At 35.1% G+C, this 20,227-nt stretch overlaps 1 protein-coding gene across 21 annotated transcripts in view; it reads left to right on the forward strand.

The window, feature by feature from the left end:
* Ptprd (protein tyrosine phosphatase receptor type D) overlaps positions 1-20,227 on the forward strand; it is a 1,026,094-nt gene that overhangs the window by 797,098 nt on the left and 208,769 nt on the right. The gene's annotated exons all lie outside the window — the stretch shown is intronic.

Here is a 20,227-nt window from a genome sequence, read left to right on the forward strand (position 1 = left end):
CCTCCCACTCCCCCCTACCCCCTCAATACTCACCAGAAACTATTTTGCCCTTATTTCTAATTTTGTTGAAGAGAGAGTATCAGAAATAATAGGAAGGAACAAGGGTTTCTGCTGGTTGAGATAAGGATAGCTATACAGGGAGTTGACTCACATTAATTTCCTTTGCATGTGTGTTACCTTCTAGGTTAATTCTTTTTGATCTCACCTTTTCTCTAGTTCCTGGTCCCCTTTTCCTATTGGCCTCAGTTGATTTTAAGGTATCTGCTTTAGTTTCTCTATGTTAAGGGCAACAAAAACTAACTAATATTTTAGGTGTCTTACCTATCCTCACCCCTCCCTTGTGTGCGAAAGCTTTTATCATGTGCTCAAACTCCAATCCCATTGTTGTGTTTGCCCTTGACCTAATGTCCACATATGAAGGAGAACATACAATTTTTGGTCTTTTGGGCCAGGCTAACCTCACTCAGAATGATGTTCTCCAATTCCATCCATTTACCAGCGAATGATAACATTTCGTTCTTCTTCATGGCTGCATAAAATTCCATTATGTATAGATACCACATTTTCTTAATCCACTCGTCAGTGGTGGGGCATCTTGGCTGTTTCCATAACTTGGCTATTGTGAATAGTGCTGCAATAAACATGGGTGTGCAGGTGCCTCTGGAGTAACCTGTGTCACAGTCTTTTGGGTATATCCCAAAGAGTGGTATTGCTGGATCAAATGGTAGATCAATGTCTAGCTTTTTAAGTAGCCTCCAAATTTTTTTCCAGAGTGGTTGTACTAGTTTACATTCCCACCAACAGTGTAAGAGGGCTCCTTTTTCCCCGCATCCTCGCTAACACCTGCTGTTCGTGGTGTTGCTAATGATGGCTATTCTAACAGGGGTGAGGTAGAATCTTAGTGTGGTTTTAATTTGCATTTCCTTTATTGCTAGAGATGGTGAGCATTTTTCCATGTGTTTTTTGGCCATTTGAATTTCTTCTTTTGAGAAAGTTCTGTTTAGTTCTCTTGCCCATTTCTTTATTGGTTCATTAGTTTTGGGAGAATTTAGTTTTTGAAGTTCCCTATATATTCTGGTTAACAGTCCTTTGTCTGATGTATAGCTGGAAAATATTTTCTCCCACTCTGTGGGTGTTCTCTTCAGTTTAGAGACCATTTCTTTTGTTGAGCAAAAGCTTTTTAGTTTTATGAGGTCCCATTTATCTATGCTATCTCTTAGTTGCTGTGCTGCTGGGGTTTCGTTGAGAAACTTCTTACCTATACCTACTAACTCCAGAGTATTTCCTACTCTTTCCTGTATCAACTTTAGAGTTTGTGGTCTGATATTAAGATCCTTGATCCATTTTGAGTTAATCTTGGTATAGGGTGATATACATGGATCTAGTTTCAGTTTTTTGCAGACTGCTAACCAGTTTTCCCAGCAGTTTTTGCTGAAGAGGCTGCTATTTCTCCATTGTATATTTTTAGCTCCTTTGTCAAAGACAAGTTGGTTATAGTTGTGTGGCTTCATATCTGGATCCTCTATTCTGTTCCACTGGTCTTCATGTCTGTTTTTGTGCCAGTGCTATGCTGTTTTTATTGTTATTGCTTTGTAATATAGTTTGAAGTCAGGTATTGTGATACTTCCTTCATTGTTGTTTTGACTGAGTATTGCCTTGGCTATTCATGGCTTCCTGTGTTTCCACATAAATTTAACAGTAGATTTTTTGATCTCTTTAATGAATGTCATTGGAATTTTGATGGGAATTGCATTAAACATGTAGATGACTTTTGGGAGTATCAACATTTTTACTATGTTGATTCTACCAATCCATGAGCATGGGAGATCTCTCCACTTTCTATAGTCTTCCTCAGTCTCTTTCTTCAGAAGTATATAGTTTTCCTTGTAGAGGTCTTTCACATCTTTTGTTAGGTTTACACCTAGGTATTTGATTTTGTTTGAGGCTATTGTAAATGGAATTGTTTTCATACATTCTTTTTCCATTTGCTCATTGTTAGTGTATAGAAATGCTAATGATTTTTCTATGTTGATTTTATATCCTGCTACCTTGCTATAGCTATTGATGATGTCTAGAAGCTTCTGAGTAGAGTTTTTTGGGTCTTTAAGGTATAGGATCATGTCATCTGCAAATAGGGATATTTTGACAGTTTCTTTACCTATTTGTATTCCTTTTATTCCTTCTTCTTGCCTAATTGCTCTGGCTAGGAATTCCAGTACTATATTGAATAGGAGTGGAGACAGTGGGCATCCTTGTCTGGTTCCTGATTTTAGAGGGAATGGTTTCAGTTTTTCTCCATTAAGTATAATGCTGGCTGTAGGTTTGTCATATATAGCTTTTATAATGTTGAGGTACTTTCCTTCTATTCCTAGTTTTCTTAGAGCTTTTATCATGAAATGATGTTGGATCTTATCAAAGGCTTTTTCTGGATCTATTGAGATGATCAAGTGGTTTTTGTCTTTGCTTCTGTTAATGTGGTTTATTACGTTTATTGATTTTTGTATATTGAATTACCCCTGCATCCCTGGGATGAAGCCTACTTGGTCGTGGTGAATAATCTTTTTGATGTGTTGTTGAATTCGGTTTGCCATTATTTTGTTGAGGATTTTTGCATCAATGTTCATTAAGGAGATTGGCCTATAGTTCTCCTCTTTCAAGATGTCTTTGCCTGGTTTTGGGATAAGTGTAATACTGGCTTCATAAAATGTGTTTGGCAGTTTTCCTTCCCTTTCTATTTTGTGGAACAGTTTAAGGAGGGTTGGTATCAGTTCTTCTTTAAAGGTCTGATAGAATTCAGCAGAGAATCCATCAGGTCCTGGACTTTTCTTTTTGGGGAGTCTCTATTGCTGCTTCAATTTCATTTTGTGTTATAGATCTATTCAGGTGATTAATTTCCTCTTGGTTCAGTTTTGGATGGTCATATGTATCTAGAAATCTGTCCATTTCTTTAAGATTTTCAAATTTATTTGAATACAGGTTCTCAAAGTAGTCTCTGATGATTTCCTGGACTTCCATGGTGCTTGTTGTTATCTCCCCTTTTGCATTCCTGATTCTACTAATTTGGGTTTTTTCTCTCCTCATTTTAGTCAGGTTTGCCAGGGGTCTATCAATCTTGTTTATTTTTTCAAAGAACCAACTTTTTGTTTCATTAATTCTTTGTATGGTTTTTTTGGTTTCTATTTCATTGATTTCAGCTCTTATTTTTATTATTTCTCTCCTTCTATTTGTTTTGGGATTTGCTTGTTCTTGTTTTTCTAGGAGTTTGAGATGTATCATTAGATCATTGATTTGGGATCTTTCAGTCTTTTTAATATATGCACTCATGGCTATAAACCTTCCTCTCAAGACTGCCTTAGCTGTGTCTCATAGGTTCCGGTAGGTTGTGTTTTCATTTTCATTGACTTCCAGGAACTTTTTAATTTCCTCTTTTATTTCATCCATGATCCATTGTTCATTAAGTAATGAGTTATTTAGTTTCCAGCTGTTTGCATGTTTTTTGTATTTAATTTTGTTGTTGAGTTCTACTCTTACTGCATTGTGATCAGATAGTATGCACGGTATTATTTCTATTTTCTTATATTTGCTGAGGCTTGCTTTGTGCCCTAGGATATGATCTATTTTGGAGAAGGTTCCATGGGCTGCTGAGAAGAATGTATATTGTGTAGAAGTTGGATGAAATGTTCTGTAGACATCAACTATGTCCATTTGATCTATTGCATATTTTAGATCTTGGATATCTTTATTGATTTTTTGTTTGGATAACCTATCTATTGATGATAATGGGGTGTTAAGGTCTCCCACAACCACTGTGTTGGCGTTTATATGCTTTTAGGTCTTTCAGGGTATGTTTGATTAAATTGGGTGCGTTGACATTGGGTGCATACAGGTTGATAATTATTATTTCCTTTTGGTCTGTTTCCCCTTTTATTAGTATGGAATGTCCTTCTTTATCTCATTTGATCAATATAGGTTTGAAGTCTACTTTGTCAGAGAGAAGTATTGCTACTCCTGCTTGTTTTCAGGGGCCATTGGCTTGGTAAATCTTCTTCCAGCGTTTCATCCTTAGCATATGCTTATTTCTGTCAGTGAGATGGGTCTCCTGTAAGCAACAAATTTTTGGATCTTCCTTTTTAATCCATTTCGTCAAGCGGTGCCTTTTGATGGGTGAATTAAGTCCGTTAACATTAAGTGTTAGTACTGATAGATATGTGGTGATTCCTGTCATTTAGTTGTCTTAGTTGTTTGAAGGTTTAATTGTGTGTATGTACTAAGTTGAGGTTACTCTCTACTGTCTTGCTTTTTCTTTTCCTGTGGTTTGGTGCTGCCTGTCTTTTCATGGTTAAGTTGGGTTTCACTTTCTGTGTGCAGAACCCCTTGAAGAATCCTTTGTAGTGGTGGCTTTGTGGTCACATATTGTTTTAGTTTCTGCTTATCATGGAAGACTTTTATTGCTCCATCTATTTTGAATGATAGTTATGCTAGGTAGAGTATCCTGGGGTTGAAGTTATTTTCATTCAGTGCCCGGAAGATCTCACCCCATGCTCTTCTTGCTTTTAACGTTCCTGTTGAGAAGTCTGCTGTGATTTTGATGGGTTTACCTTTGTATGTCATTTGTTTTTTCTCTCTTACAGCCTTCAATATTCTTTCCTTAGTTTCTGAACTTGTTGTTTTAATGATGATATGTCATGGGGTAGTTCTATTTTGATCTGGTCTGTTTGGTGTCCTGGAGGCCTCTTGTATCTGTATGGGAATATCTTTCTCTAGATTTGGGAAATTTTCCGTTATTATTTTGTTAAATATATTACACATTCCCTTCGCTTGCACCTCTTCTCCTTCCTCGTTGCCCATGATTCTCAAATTTGGTCTTTTGATGGAGTTGGTGAGTTCTTGCACTTTCTTTTCACAGGTCTTGTGTTGTTTAATTAATAGTTCTTTGGTTTTTCCTTTAATTACCATTTCATCTTCAAGTTCTGAGATTCTGTCTTCTGTTTGTTCTATTCTGCTGGTTTGGCCTTCCGTTTCGTTTTGCCGTTCTGTTTCGTTCTTTTTTCTGAGGTTTTCCATATCCTGGCTGGTTTCCTCTTTAATGTTGTCTATTTTTGTCCTGAGTTCATTTATCTGTTTATTCATCGTGTTCGCTCTTTCACTTTGGTGTATATACAGTGCTTCTATGGTTTCCTTTATTTCTTCCTTTGCTTTTTCAAATTCTCTATTTTTGTTGTCTTGGAATTTCTTGAGTGTCTCCTGTACATTTTGGTTGACCCTGTCCAGTATCATCTCTATAAAATTCTCATTGAGTACTTATATTATGTCTTCTTTTAAATTATTCTTGTGGGCTTCATTGGGTGCTTTGGCATAGTTTATCTTCATTTTGTTGGAGTCTGGATCTGAGTACCTGTTTTCTTCATTCCCCTCTGGTACCTGTACTAATTTTTTGCTGTGGGGAAACTGGTATCCCTGTTTTTTCTGTCTTCCGTCATTGTCTTTGGTGTTGTTACTGTGCCTGTACTGTGTGCAATTAAGTATTTTCTAGCTTGTAATAACAACAATGGTAAAGTTTAGAATGGAAGGGTGAGAGGAGATGGAAAGCAAGAAGTTAACGAAATGGGAAAAACAAATACACAGACTGGAAGGAGAAAACAGAACAAGGTATCAGTCAAGAAGGTTTCAAAGGTATAAACAGGGAGCTTTAGTGTACTTATCGACAGTAAGCTGAACAGACATTAGAGAGACAGAGAGAAGATTGAAAATCCAAAATAAAAAAAATAAAGATAAGAATAAAAATAATAAATAAGTAAATGAAAGAAAAGTCTCTATATAAAAATGTATTAAAATAAAATGAAAAAATAGAAAATTTAAAAAAACCCAAAAAACCTCCAAGTTCAAATGCAATGAAGTTTCAGTCTTAATAATTTGGGTGTCCATCTCAGTCTCTGAGTCATCTGAGATGGTGCCTCAGATGTTGTTCTGTAGTTGTCTCATCAAAGGGCATGCATGAAGTAGAACAAAACTACACACACACGCACAAAAAAACTCCCACCAAGTGTCCCAGGTTCAAATGCAATACAGTTTCAGTAAGTTTTTCAACTTGCAGGTGTAATTCGGTTGTTCTCTCATCAAAGGTAGGGAGACAGAAAAAAAAAGAGTCTGGAGACAGTTCTGAGAATGTTATTTGCAGCTGTGTCTTGCCTGCCCACTGCTGTCAGCCTGCTGTTGCTGGAGGTGTTATTTATGCAGATCTCAGGGGTGAGCTTAGCACTCACCTGGCCCTGCAGGCATTGTTTACTCAGTGTTTTCCTGTGTGGGAGCCTCTGCTACAAGCTTTCCACTTTCCAAGCACTGGGAAAGGTGACACTGCCCCTGCGTTGTCAGGCCTGCGTGTTTATTTACAGTTCATGTGGGAGGTGGGTCTTCCCCCTCTCCTGTGCAGTTTTCCTCCCACCGCCACTTTCACAAGCTTTCCTGCTCCTGGTTGCTGGGCGCGTGCCCCCGCTCCCACCAGAGGCTCTCTGGCTAGGCCGGCTTGTTTATTTACATTCCCAGGAAGGGTTCCCTTCCCCCAATCTTCGGCACTCAGTGTGCCCCACCCTCATTCCCGCGTGTCTTTATTGTTAATATTATTAATGTTTCAAAGCTTAATAAATGTCTATCCTATGTTTACTTTTAAGCCTGATATTGTTTTCATTGGTAAGATTACATAAAGTAGAAAGTTGAAAATTAGAAAAAGAAGTAATATTTGTGGACTTTGTTGGGTAGTTTTATATATTAACAGCTTGTGATTCCAAAGATTTTAAACAAAACCATACCCTTAAAAAACAAATGTAAACTAGTTCTATTTGGCAATTCTTGTCATTAAATTCAGGCTAAAAATATTTGTATTAATGCAAATTTTCATAAATATATATGAAACACGTTCTCAAGACACATAAGTTACCTTGAAATGCTTGCACAAGTTCTCTTGTGGTTTTCATTTTTACATGCAACATTTTGACGTTTGATGTTTCATCATTTGTTCTTTTTATTTTTCAAGATATCCCCAAAAGAAAGCTGCCATTGCCTCAGTTATCAGAATCTATCTTCTCCCTTCAAATAAAATAAATACCTACCAAAGTTTGCCCTTAGAACTGTGAAAATTGTTACCTAATGGAGTGAAATGGTAAAATATTCTCTTCAGAACATTTTAGACATACTTGAGTCACTTAATTTGGGGGATTCTTCTTCTTACTACAGTCTTATAAATTATTGGAGACCATAGGGTTAGAGGCACTTTTCTTTAATATGTTCTAGTTCCAGGTTGAAAAACTATGAAGATCAGGGGCAGGAGATATATTCAAAATATATCCAGAATATTTTCAAAAGCTTGGTTCAAGAAATAGCATTTGAATTTCAGATAATATTCTGAATTTCATGTCAAATTGATATTTTTGCTGGAAGCAAGATCATCAAAAAGTTCATGTTTTATGTTATACTCTTTCAAACACTTGGAAAGAAAATAAGGAGTCACATATTTTTCTTTTCATTTATCTAAAAATCATAATCATGGTATTTTATATTGGTTTCATTATATTTTTTTCATGAGCCTGAGATTGGAATAACATCTCAATATTGTTCATCATTCAATATTGAAAAGGAAAGATTTTAATCTTAATTTTAAAGCAATTTACATACTTCCAGGCCTAACACTTTTTGTGGTATTGTCATTATTGGTGTAAAGTTGATGATAATAGATGAAATCTTACTTTAATAGTTATGGTTAGTTGCAGTGTACAAGGGACTTTAGACAAAATACATATTTGGAATTGTTTTTCAGAATTGGAACAAAATTGATTAAGTATATATAGTCACCCAGAAGCTCTGGAAATAAACCTTATATAACTGAGATTTTAATACATTCTAAAGATTTTATAAAATTGCACTTATGAAAAATATAAATTAATAATGATTTACTTATATGTGATTAAAATTTGAAACAATCCCAATCTTACAGAAAAATGTAAACTACAGTAGAAAGAACTAATCATTCATGACCTGTTTCAGCTATTATTGCTGATATGATGCTTGTCATTCCAAAATGCATGTATTTTAGCAAACAAGGCCATTCTCCTAACACATTAAAATGAAAATCAAGATTGGGGCCACCTAATCCTCAGGCCTCTTCTACTTCAGACCATATTGTGCCATTTTTTCTCATTTGGGTTTCACCAGTTGTCCCAACTCAGCTTTCTTGAATTGTCCTCGAAGTCTCCAGTTCACAATTACACTGTGTACTTAATTGTCAACTTGGAGGAGTGCTTCAGTCTTTCTTTGACATTGCTGATGTGTACAGTTTTCTTGAAAATACCAAGCTTATTTCATAAGATGTTTTTATTTTGGCTTTTGCTGATATCTACTTGTGACCATATTTAGGTTATAAATCTAGGTTATGATATTTTGCAAGGATATCAATGAAGTGATGTTACATTTTTCTCAGCATACAATTTTAATTTATCCTTTATTGATGTGGTTAACTTTGATTTCCTGTTCTAAGCTTTTCTTGAGCCTTCTCCATGATAAAGCTAGTCATTTTTTCTTTATATTTAATAAAATCATGTGGAGAGTTACTTTGAGACTATGTGCCTGCTCCTTTCCTCCTGAAACTTTTCAATTTGTTACTTTATTTATATTAGTATATACTCATATCTTTTCGTTTTATCAAATATGTTATAATTTGTCAATTTTTTTTAAAAATCATTTTTTGTTCATATTACACTACATTTGGTAGTGAGAATCTCTTCAAGCTGTCCTCTGTGTCATTTTAATGTATCCCCATCAATCTCTCTGAACTTTCTTATACTGTAGATAGCTCCAGGTATGTCTTATCCTATCTTTAGCTGATGGCTGGCTGATCCAGTTATTTCTCCAAAGAGCTCTGTTTTCTTTTAGAAAATGGTGCTAGAAACCACAACTTGTATACTAAGTACAACATTGATATTAGGTATTGCTGCTCCCAGTCTCTTATTTCACACAACTAAGGAAGCTGGTTTAGGCTAAATTATTTAAAGAGGGTAGGTTTCTGTATAAATACTCATTTACATTTATATTCAATTCCCTACCTTTGTTCATATATGTTTAAAACTAAGTGTTCACATTAATACCTACAGTTACAAGCCAACACCACATATTTCATTATGGTTTACTTTTTTATATAACACTTGATGAGTCAGAGATATTTTTTATATTTACTTGCATTCACCACAATGCAGTGATGCAACCAGAATGAATGGTTTATTGAGTCTGAATTGATTTGGATTTGTTTGAGTTCCCAACTTTTACAAAGCTAAAAATAATGAATCCAAGAAGCAAACTCATTTCTCATTTGATGTTCACCATTTCTTTCTTTATGTCTGTCTTTGTAAGTAAACAAGAATGAAAGCATTAAACTTCAGCTCCATTTCCCCCCAAATAATAAAATTCATAGTACATTCTAAATATAAATTTCTGTATAGTTGATAATTATTTTAGTATTCAAACTATGAATCCAACCATTTGGATGGATATACAGGGTATCATGACATATGCTTACTAGTAAATATGAATTAATAGAAAGCAATGATGTTTGTCAAAGTGGATGATTATTAAACTTTATCATCTTAATGAAGTTCACATCCTCAAGAAGGAAATAAATGTGTTACCAATTCCTAAGTATGTTCTTAAATATCCAAGAACTGATGGTGTTGTTAAGTACCAGAATGGGAGCCTTTTCTAGTCTTCTCTTCTTGTCTAATTTTAAATTAACTTAAAATAATTTTAAAGTAACTTGTCTAATTTTAAATCACAAAGAGTGTGACCATTGACTAAAGCCAAATACTAGTGCCCTTATGGTTTAACTGACCTGAGGTGAAATGAAATTGTAGCTACCATTTCCAAAAAATGATAATTTCCCATAACTGGGATTCATTTTCTGATATATAGACATCACCTTGCAAATCGCTAGATAATTGCATACATTACTTCTAAACAAGTTTGTTTTATTGTGTGCCAACAGTGCTTTCCTCAACATGTGAAGAATATTTTATAAAGTGGAGTTTGCCCCTGGAATGGCTCTGTAGGTAGCTGTTTGTCATGCTGAATATTTAGTAGTGCCTAATGAGGCTCTTGTTAGCTTATCAGTACCCAATTCTCTGTTATCCTTTAGCATAATTGTATGAGAAGTCATTGGAGACTCTTTACCCAGTAACTGACCCTAAGAGATACCTAAATCCGCTCTGAAATAAAAGCGACTTTGATTGATTGATGACCATATTAAGATAAGCATACCATTTGTACATTGTACTTGCAAAGAGGACTTCGAAATAAAAATTCATTGTATCTTTTTCTTACGGGGTTAGATTTTATATTTATTAAATGTTCTGTTTGCAATATCATTGATTAACCGACATTTTTCTCCTGCTTTAGATAATTTCTGAAAGTAGCCCTTGACATAATTGGAAACTTCTTTATCTATATGATTTTTTAAAAATTTTATTCATATGCATATCATTTTGGTAATGGCCCAGCAGCTCAACTTTGATAGAAAATGTTGATTTAGCTTTTATTTCATTGCTTTTTATTTTTCTGTTTTCAGTCCCTTATTCGATTCACTTGCAGGAAGATTGATTTTGAATAATATGGTCCTGATGTCAAAACAGTACAAATTATACCCTGCTGCCATCTGGAATGGTGAAAATAAAAGCCTTATTTACACTGTTTTCTTTAAGGAAAGAATAATAAATGTTCTTTCCCCTCTTCAGGGACTATATTCTGGAAAGAAAATGATTCTTGTTTGTAGTCTGATACTATGATTCTTTCTAGAAGATAATGACTTGAAAACTCATTGCTGTTCAACATAGTAGCAAATATCTAACCAGTAATGCTCTATGTTCCATCTTCTGACAGCCTTTTCTGTATCCTCACCCAAACCTCATCATTTATTAACCCTATACTGCTGCAAGGTCACCTATGTGACCTAAGGTCATAGGGTGGATATGTCAAGTCTAAAATAAAAAGAGAAACTGCTCCATGACAAGTTGCAAAACATTTGGTTGCCATGTTTTCAGTCATCCACAACATAGCTTTGCTATCCTAATTTAGGCTAATTCTACAATTTGTTTCTGGGAACAAATCATTTGACAATGTGAATTCTCTTTACATGCTGTTGTTTAATCAAAGAGTCTAAAACCTCTTTCAAAGAGAAATGAGGGCCTTCATGAGTTTTGAAGAGGTTACTTGGCATGTATCCTGCTCTCTAATTACACTTGCATGTCTACATAATCCCTGTTTTTCATGATTTGCACGGACTGTTTTCTCATTTGCAGTTTGTTGCTGCAGCTCTTGTTATATCAAGCCTTTGAGTCACATGCTTCTGTTCTACTAAGATCTATTGCTAGAGTTTGGCATAGAGTAAGTGCATACATGCTAATATTTTACTAGATGCAAGACAGTGCTAGGCTGTGTTAGGCACACTTAATGTTTTATCTCATTCACTCCACCTGTCTATGAACTGGGTCCTATTATTATTTTCAGAGAATCTAATTATCTCGAAGATACAATTAGATTGCATCAATGTAGGGATTCTCTAGATTACTTCACACCCAGTGCCTGACCCAGACTGGCACAAAGAGGCCTTAAATAAACTTTTATGTAATGGATGATGCCATCTATTGGCTGTCTTAATAGGTTTTAAAACTAATAGTTCAAATGCTTGTTTTCCTCAATGTATAATGCAACTTTCATAAACATCTTAATTAATCACCTTATATGACCTTCTTAAGTTTAACATGCATTCAAATTTTTTGAGCAAATTTATATTTCTTCTTAGGTATATAAACCTGCTAACTTTATGATGCAGATAAAAATACTGTGAGGAAGACATATATATATATATATATATATATATTACACACATATATGTACACCTATTTATGTGTATAGAGTATATATATATACATATATGTAATTTTAGTACTTTAGTTAAACAAAGAAATCACTTGTTATCAGTTTAACATTTTCTTTGCTGCTTAATGTAATGAAAACTTCCCTTTCTCAGTCCTCTCACCTTTCAAAGAAAAAAGATTACTTTTGCTCTTTGTAAGATGATATCACATGTTCCTAAATCTTTAAGATACCACTGACATACAAATCTTTGCTCAAGTCAGCAAAAGAAGATCCAGCGTTTGACTCAAGATTCAACACTGATTTACTTGTTTTTATTTTTGATCATGAGTTTGAACACCAATAATTCCATTACTCTAAAGATGGGATAACTAAAATATAGATGCATATTCTATTATTCTTTCCATTTTATTGTGTTTAGATAAGAGATTTTACCATATGGTTCCAGTCTTGTTTGTAGGAACTCACAAATAATACATATAGAGGAAGGCCTCCAACAAGATGAAGAAAGAAGGAGCTAAACTGGTATTTCTCATACAACAACTGCAATGCATCAAAGAAAGACCCATATGCACGTTGTACATGTGGTTTCATCTGATGAAAATTTCTAACTAAATCTAAAACCTGCAAAAATAAAGTCCTTAACAACCATTTTTGTGAGTATGTAAGTCTAATACTACTTAACACTCAGTTTAAAAAAAAGTCAAAGGGCCTGGGTGGCGGTGCACACCTGTAATCCCAGCTACTAGAAAGGTGGAGGCAGTAGGATGGTGAGGTCACAGCTAACCCAGGCAAAGTTAGCAAGACCCTCTCTCAAAAACAAAAGGGATTGTGGGTGTGACACAGCAGTAGATGTACTTGCCTAGCATGCTCATAGCCCTGCTATTACAAAAATCAAAAAAGAGACTGTAAAATAGTTTTAAATTTTTTTGTTCTCCTGATGGGTTGATACTTAATTAGAGGTCAAATGTAGTCACAAAACTATTAAAGAATGGTTAACTGTTTAAATGAGTTGTACCAAATAAGCTCATTAGGAATTCAGAGATGCCTCCTAAGTAAGTATTGAAATGATTATTAAGGCATCTTAGACATGCCTAATTTCCAGTATTTGTTGAGCACATAACACAAAGTTCCTGTGTTCCATGAGCTTATGAGTTTACATGTGTATTAATGAAAATAAGGTGTTCATTGGTAACGCTGGTTAGGGACTTTGCAAGAAGAGCCACTAACCTGTTCAGCAATCAGAAAAGTGACTGGAGAAGAGAGATTCTCCAAGAAAACAAGTTGCTTATCTGTTTCCCCCGATCTGATTTTGCTTTATTCTACTGTTCTTGCTAAAATCTTTGTTTTATCAGTAATATCTAAACTCCTACTTGTCAAATCAGTAAGTGATGTATTTGAAAAGCATACCATTGATTGCCGTGATTTTTCTTCTGAACAAATTAGTGGTAAATCTGATAGATGGAGATTGTTTTCCAAAGACCATGACCAACAGTCCTTCATTTAAAATTTCTTTAAATCATTTAGGACCAGAATGGAAGGACTAGTCTAGTTGTATTTCCTCTGCAAGAGCCCTAGCAAGATTAGGAAAGAAGAATGACTTGAGCCTGCCTTAGGAGTCTGTGGCCTTAACACACAGTTCAAGATTCTTGGTTTTCTTTCAAATATGAGAGGTTCAGTGTTTGTGGAATTGGAGCAAAAGAAAGGCATCATTAAAATTGTTTATGAATGAACAGTGAAAGAAACTAAACTGAACAAATTATGCAAAAGCTATTACTTGATCATTCACAGGTATCTAAGGCATGACTTCCTACAAAGCAGTGACAGACTTTTCCTGGAAGGGAGGTCAGGAGTTGCTAACAAGTTCAATAGCAGTAAGAAGTTAACTCTGGAAAATGCTGATGTTCATGTTTCTTTTTCCTTAATGGAACTGAAAGTTTCATATCAGCATATTTCATTAAGACACAAACAGATTCAAAGAATAGGCTCTATTTCCAGAACTATTATAGCTGCCATTCCAAACAATATATGTATGACTCTACGATTCACTAAGCACAAGTGTGTAGTCATCTGCCCTTTAATGGCCTCTCAAAATGACAGACCAAATGGCTTCATGAAGGTCAAGTCTGATTTAAATTGTGGATAAATTAGTAGCTAATTCCGCATGATTGAGTATTAATACAGAACGGTGATAAGTGAGGTACTTTAAAACTAATGAGCACATTAATGAATAGGACAAAATGTTTTTCTTTTCACCTCATGTAAAAGTTTAAAACTGCTACCATATTGTCAGTTTGTTAATTTTTGATAGTTGGGTTTTTTTCCTGTGAAAGTTTATGTGGTTAATGTATTAAGGGTATTGATTTGATTTCCAAGCTTCAAGTACCGTTCATTTGATAAGCAGTCAAAATTGACACTATCAAATGGCCAAGGCAGTTTTATATAAATCACTAATAAATGTGGAGGATGGGAAACAAAAAGCAATTAACATCTTCTAAACTACACCCACTGAGATAAGCATTCCAATTAGAAATTTCATTATTTTTACAGTCGTTTTATGTGAAATACTGAGTTTTATTGCCAAATACCTGACAGTCAAATTGGAAACAAGCCACAACTGTCAATGTGTAACAACTCTGGCTATTTGAATCTGTTGCATTGTGATGTTCCTCATGAAAATTTAATGAAGAAAGTGCATTCAAAGAGGTTCTTTGCAAAAGGGGGGGTGGGTAGAATTTAATTACCCTTATTAAAAATAAGAAAGGAATGCTCTTTACATTCTCTGTCCCATTACTATACAAGAAAGATTATCTTTTTTGTGCACTTGTGTATATGAAAAAGAGGCTCTGGAGTGTTCTTTATGAGCTAAGAAGGAAAAGAAAGGTCATGCAAATGTATGAGGCTACTTTCAGGAGGGTACAAGTCAATTCTGTTAGCTTCTCCCAAGGTGAGGACTTCATTTCTTATAAATGGTTATTAAATCTAGATTTCCTTGGTAGGAGCCTTTAGTAAGTAGTTCAGCAATCTTGAGCCTTTGACACTTGCCACTCATCAGCCCTGAATATCAGATTGTTTCTTCAGAGAGATGAACTAGTAAAATAAAATTAATAACTACCTGAGCAATATTTCTACATGTGAATAAACTTGTAGTTAAACACCATAAGGGAGAGCCATTGCTCTGGAGAATTCAGAAACCACTCATAAACCCCAAGGTGATTTTTTTTTTTTATTAACTTGATTGTTTTAAAAATTGGAAAAGACAATAGAACCTAAGAGCTTTTTCAGAAACTCACTTCTAGATCATGAAAGCAATGTGGTTGACTTTGGAGCACTTGAGGTAAATTATTTTTATCCTTTAAAGCATTTTGTGTTAATAGTTGCCAAGTGAGAAGTTTAATAATATAAAATATGTGGTAGAGCCAGCTATTAATATTTCTGCCTTTTCTTCCTCAAACAACATTAGCACTGTGCTGTAGATGTAAATATATTGGCAAAACCTTCAAAGACATAAAGAATAGTCTGAGGAAATTCAAGTGGAATAGATTATTAAAATTAGCCTAGCCTAATTTGCAAGATATTCCTTGTCCCATTTTTAATTTTTAACTTTGCCTTGGAGACTTGAAAAATCATTTTGAAATTCCATATTTAACCACTGTTTCTGACACTTGTCCACTGTAGACCACTACTTGACTAAGGATGTTTAAGCATTGCATACAAAGAATGTGTTCCTGTTTTCTCAAAGGAGCCACATCTTTCAACTTAAGTAAAATGTAACTCATTGGTGTTAACTGTTTTACATTTATTAAAAATAGTTCTAGGCATTAAGTACCTGGTCTCATGCAAAAATAATCTCATAAATTTAGGTGTCAAATTAAACTTGCCACAGCTTCCTTTGTTCTTTTACAGATTGATAGTAAAAAACATATAACCTTAGTTCTGACCAGCAGGAAACCCAGAGTCTGTATTTTAACTTACAGCCCTTCAATTTTCTCTTATAATAACCAAGACTCGATGTGAGACTTTCTCATTCTTGGGAGCTTTATCCTTTGGTAACGTCTTGACATTATTTCAGTGTTCACATTCTGGATCCTCCAGTCCTTAATTATTCTTCTAGTCTTCTGTGTTCTAAAAGTTCTGTGTAGTAGGACTATTTTTCCTTTATCTTTTGAGGTATTTTCATACATAGGCTGGGAAGGCACTAGAGTTTATCTTCAAATCTGGAAATCTGTGGTGGTGAGGGATTTGAATATAAAGGAGACCTGAAGGAATTTCTGGTGCTCAGGGATAAACTGTTGATAGTGAGTAGAAGACAGTGGATTTAGGTACCCAGTGCTATGGTAGCTCTGAGGAGGAAAAGATTAAATATGTTTGAAGGAAGATGGTTTGAGCTGGATGGCTTCTGAGAGACACAGAATAATCAAAAGACATGATTTGTCTGGGAAATGGTGAGAATTTTAGTGTGGATGGGAAAAAATCCCAGGGATGCAGGGGTGGTTCAACATACGAAAAATCAATAAACGTAATAAACCACATTAACAGAAGCAAAGACAAAAACCACTTGATCATCTCAATAGATGCAGAAAAAGCCTTTGATAAGATCCAACATCATTTCATGATAAAAGCTCTAAGAAAATTAGGATTGAAGGAAAGTTCCTCAACATTATAAAAGCTATATATGACAAACCTACAGCCAGCATTATACTTAACAGAGAAAAACTAAAACCATTCCCTCTAAAATCAGGAACCAGACAAGGATGCCCACTATCTCCACTCCTATTCAACATAGTACTGGAATTCCTAGCCAGAGCAATTAGGCAAGAAGAAGGAATAAAAGGAATACAAATAGGTAAAGAAACTGTCAAAATATCCCTATTTGCAGATGACATGATCCTATACCTTAAAGACCCAAAAAACTCTACTCAGAAGCTTCTAGACATCATCAATAGCTATAGCAAGGTAGCAGGATATAAAATCAACATAGAAAAATCATTAGCATTTCTATACACTAACAATGAGCAAACGGAAAAAGAATGTATGAAAACAATTCCATTTACAATAGCCTCAAAAAAAAAAAATCAAATACCTAGGTGTAAACCTAACAAAAGATGTGAAAGACCTCTACAAGGAAAACTATACACTTCTGAAGAAAGAGACTGAAGAAGACTATAGAAAGTGGAGAGATCTCCCATGCTCATGGATTGGTAGAATCAACATAGTAAAAATGTCAATACTCCCAAAAGTCATCTACATGTTTAATGCAATTCCCATCAAAATTCCAATGACATTCATTAAAGAGATTGAAAAATCTACTGTTAAATTTATGTGGAAACACAGGAAGCCATGAATAGCCAAGGCAATACTCAGTCAAAAGAACAATGCAGGAAGTATCACAATACCCAACTTCAAACTATATTACAAAGCAATAACAATAAAAACAGCATGGTACTGGCACAAAAACAGACATGAAGACCAGTGGAATAGAATAGAGGACCCAGATATGAAGCCACACAACTATAAGCAACTTATCTTTGACAAAGGAGCTAAAAATATACGATGGAGAAATAGCAGCCTCTTCAACAAAAACTGCTGGGAAAACTGGTTAGCAGTCTGCAAAAAACTGAAACTAGATCCATGTATATCACCCTATACCAAGATTAACTCAAAATGGATCGAGGATTTTAATATCAGACCCCAAACTCTTAAGTTGATACAAGAAAGAGTAGGAAATACTCTGGAGTTAGTAGGTATAGGTAAGAACTTTCTCAATGAAACCCCAGCAGCACAGCAACTAAGAGATAGCATAGATAAATGGGACCTCATAAAACTAAAAAGCTTCTGTTCATCAAAAGAAATGGTCTCTAAACTGAAGAGAACACCCACAGAGTGGGAGAAAATATTTGCCAACTATACATCAGACAAAGGACTGATAACCAGAATATATAGGGAACTTAAAAAACTAAATTTTCCCAAAACTAATGAACCAATAAAGAAATGGGCATGTGAACTAAACAGAACTTTCTCAAAAGAAGAAATTCAAATGGCCAGAAAACACATGAAAAAATGCTCACCATCTCTAGCAATAAAGGAAATGCAAATTAAAACCACGCTAACATTCCACCTCACCCCTGTTAGAATAGCCATCATCAGCAACACCACCAACAACAGGTGTTGGCGAGGATACGGGGAAAAAGGAACCCTCTTACACTGTTGGTGGGAATGTAGACTAGTACAACCACTCTGGAAAAATATTTGGAGGCTACTTAAAAAGCTGGACATCGATCTACCATTTGATCCAGCAATACCACTCTTGGGGATATACCCAAAAGACTGTTACTCCAGAGGCACCTGCACATCCATGTTTATTGAAGCACTATTCACAATAGCCAAGTTATGGAAACAGCCAAGATGCCCCACCACTGACGAATGGATTAAGAAAATATGGTATCTATACACAATGGAATTTTATGCAGCCATGAAGAAGAACGAAATGTTATCATTCGCTGGTAAATGGATGGAATTGGAGAACATCATTCTGAGTGAGGTTAGCCTGGCTCAAAAGACCAAAAATCGTATGTTCTCCCTCATATGTGGACATTAGATCAAGGGCAAACACAACAAGGGGATTGGACTATGAGCACATGATAAAAGCGAGAGCACACAAGGGAGGGGTGAGGATAGGTAAAACACCTAAAAAACTAGCTAGCATTTGTTGCCCTTAACTCAGAGAAACTAAAGCAGATACCTTAAAGCAACTGAGGCCAATAGGAAAAGGGGAACAGGAACTAGAGAAAAGTTTAGATCAAAAAGAATTAACCTAGAAGGTAACACCCACGCACAGGAAATCAATGTGAGTCAATGCCCTGTATAGCTATCCTTATCTCAGCCAGCAAAAACCCTTGTTCCTTCCTATTATTGCTTATACTCTCTCTACAACAAAATTAGAAATAAGGGCAAAATAGTTTCTGCTGGGTATTGAGGGGGGGAGAGGGAGGGGGCGGAGTGGGTGGTAAGGGAGGGGGTGGGGGCAGGGGGGAGAAATGAACCAAGCCTTGTATGCACATATGAATAATAAAAGAAAAAGGAAAAAAAAAAGGAAGTGATCTATAAGAAGTTGTAAAGCAGACAATTTTAACAAAGGACTTTATTAGCCATGTGTGAGAGTTTGAATTCATCTTGTAGGCTATCCAGAAGACAAAAACACAAAGAGCTGACTGAGCACATGTTGGAGGCATCAAAATAGAGTTTCTGCACTACAAATTATACCTTAACCTTAATGGGACTCACAGTATCAATGATGTATTCATGGATCATAGTGGACCTTGTAGTAGCTATCTAAAGAGAAGCTAGGTGCCTTATTTGGCAATTTCTAATGTTTTGCCCACTGAAGTTTATGCTTTTGAGTCATTTTAGGGTTAGTAGGTCATGAAAATTCATCAGTGGTCATGAGAGATTGTTGATTAAATTAACACAAAGCCCAACGGCAAGTCGACTCTTTCATAATAGAGTTCAAACAAATGGACAAGTTCTTATTTGGATAAGTGTCACCTATCAAACTAAGGTTCTTAACAGTGCTTGGTTTAGCATCTGGCTTGAAGAGCTAGCATTATAGGTTATCAGTGTGAAATATGACTGTGGGATTTAAATAAACTCCAATTTCTCAAGATCTGATATCTGGAGCAGTTTTGATATAAATATAGAGAAGTTTGGAAGTTAACTTAGGAATTTCAACTTTTTAATTACTGGAAATATTAATGGCTTTTATAAGAGAAGAAAAAATTCTCTTGCTATAAGGAATGTATGCTTTTGTGTCATAAATGGGAGTTTGTGTTGTTCTTTAGTAAAGCATTCTCAATTTTCTGGTTAATTGAACTTTCCTACAAAGAAATTCATTCAGGTTAGAAATTCATTCAGGTTGACCATCATGCTTATTTGAAAAATACATATATTCATATCTAAATTTCTAAGTGGGATTAGTTCTCGGGGACTTACACACACACACACACACACAAATACACAAATACCAAAATCTGAGGATGCACAAGTCCCTTACATAAAGTGGCTGAGAATTTGTGAAGAACTTTGCACATCCTTCCATACTTCAAATGTTGATCTCTATAGTTTATTATAGTATAATGTTATGTAAATAGCATTATATTGCATTGCTTAGGGAAGAATGACAAGAAAAAAGTCTGTACTGTTCAGTTACAGATAGTTTTTCAAATATTTTCAATCCTCAACTGTTTTAGTATTTTCAACCTGTGGATACATTATTTTGGTTGAAAGTTCTAAGAACATGTCAGCTTAGAATACAGATAGC

The sequence above is a fragment of the Castor canadensis genome, chromosome 13, assembly GCF_047511655.1.
Source record: "Castor canadensis chromosome 13, mCasCan1.hap1v2, whole genome shotgun sequence".
Classification (NCBI taxonomy): domain Eukaryota; kingdom Metazoa; phylum Chordata; class Mammalia; order Rodentia; family Castoridae; genus Castor; species Castor canadensis.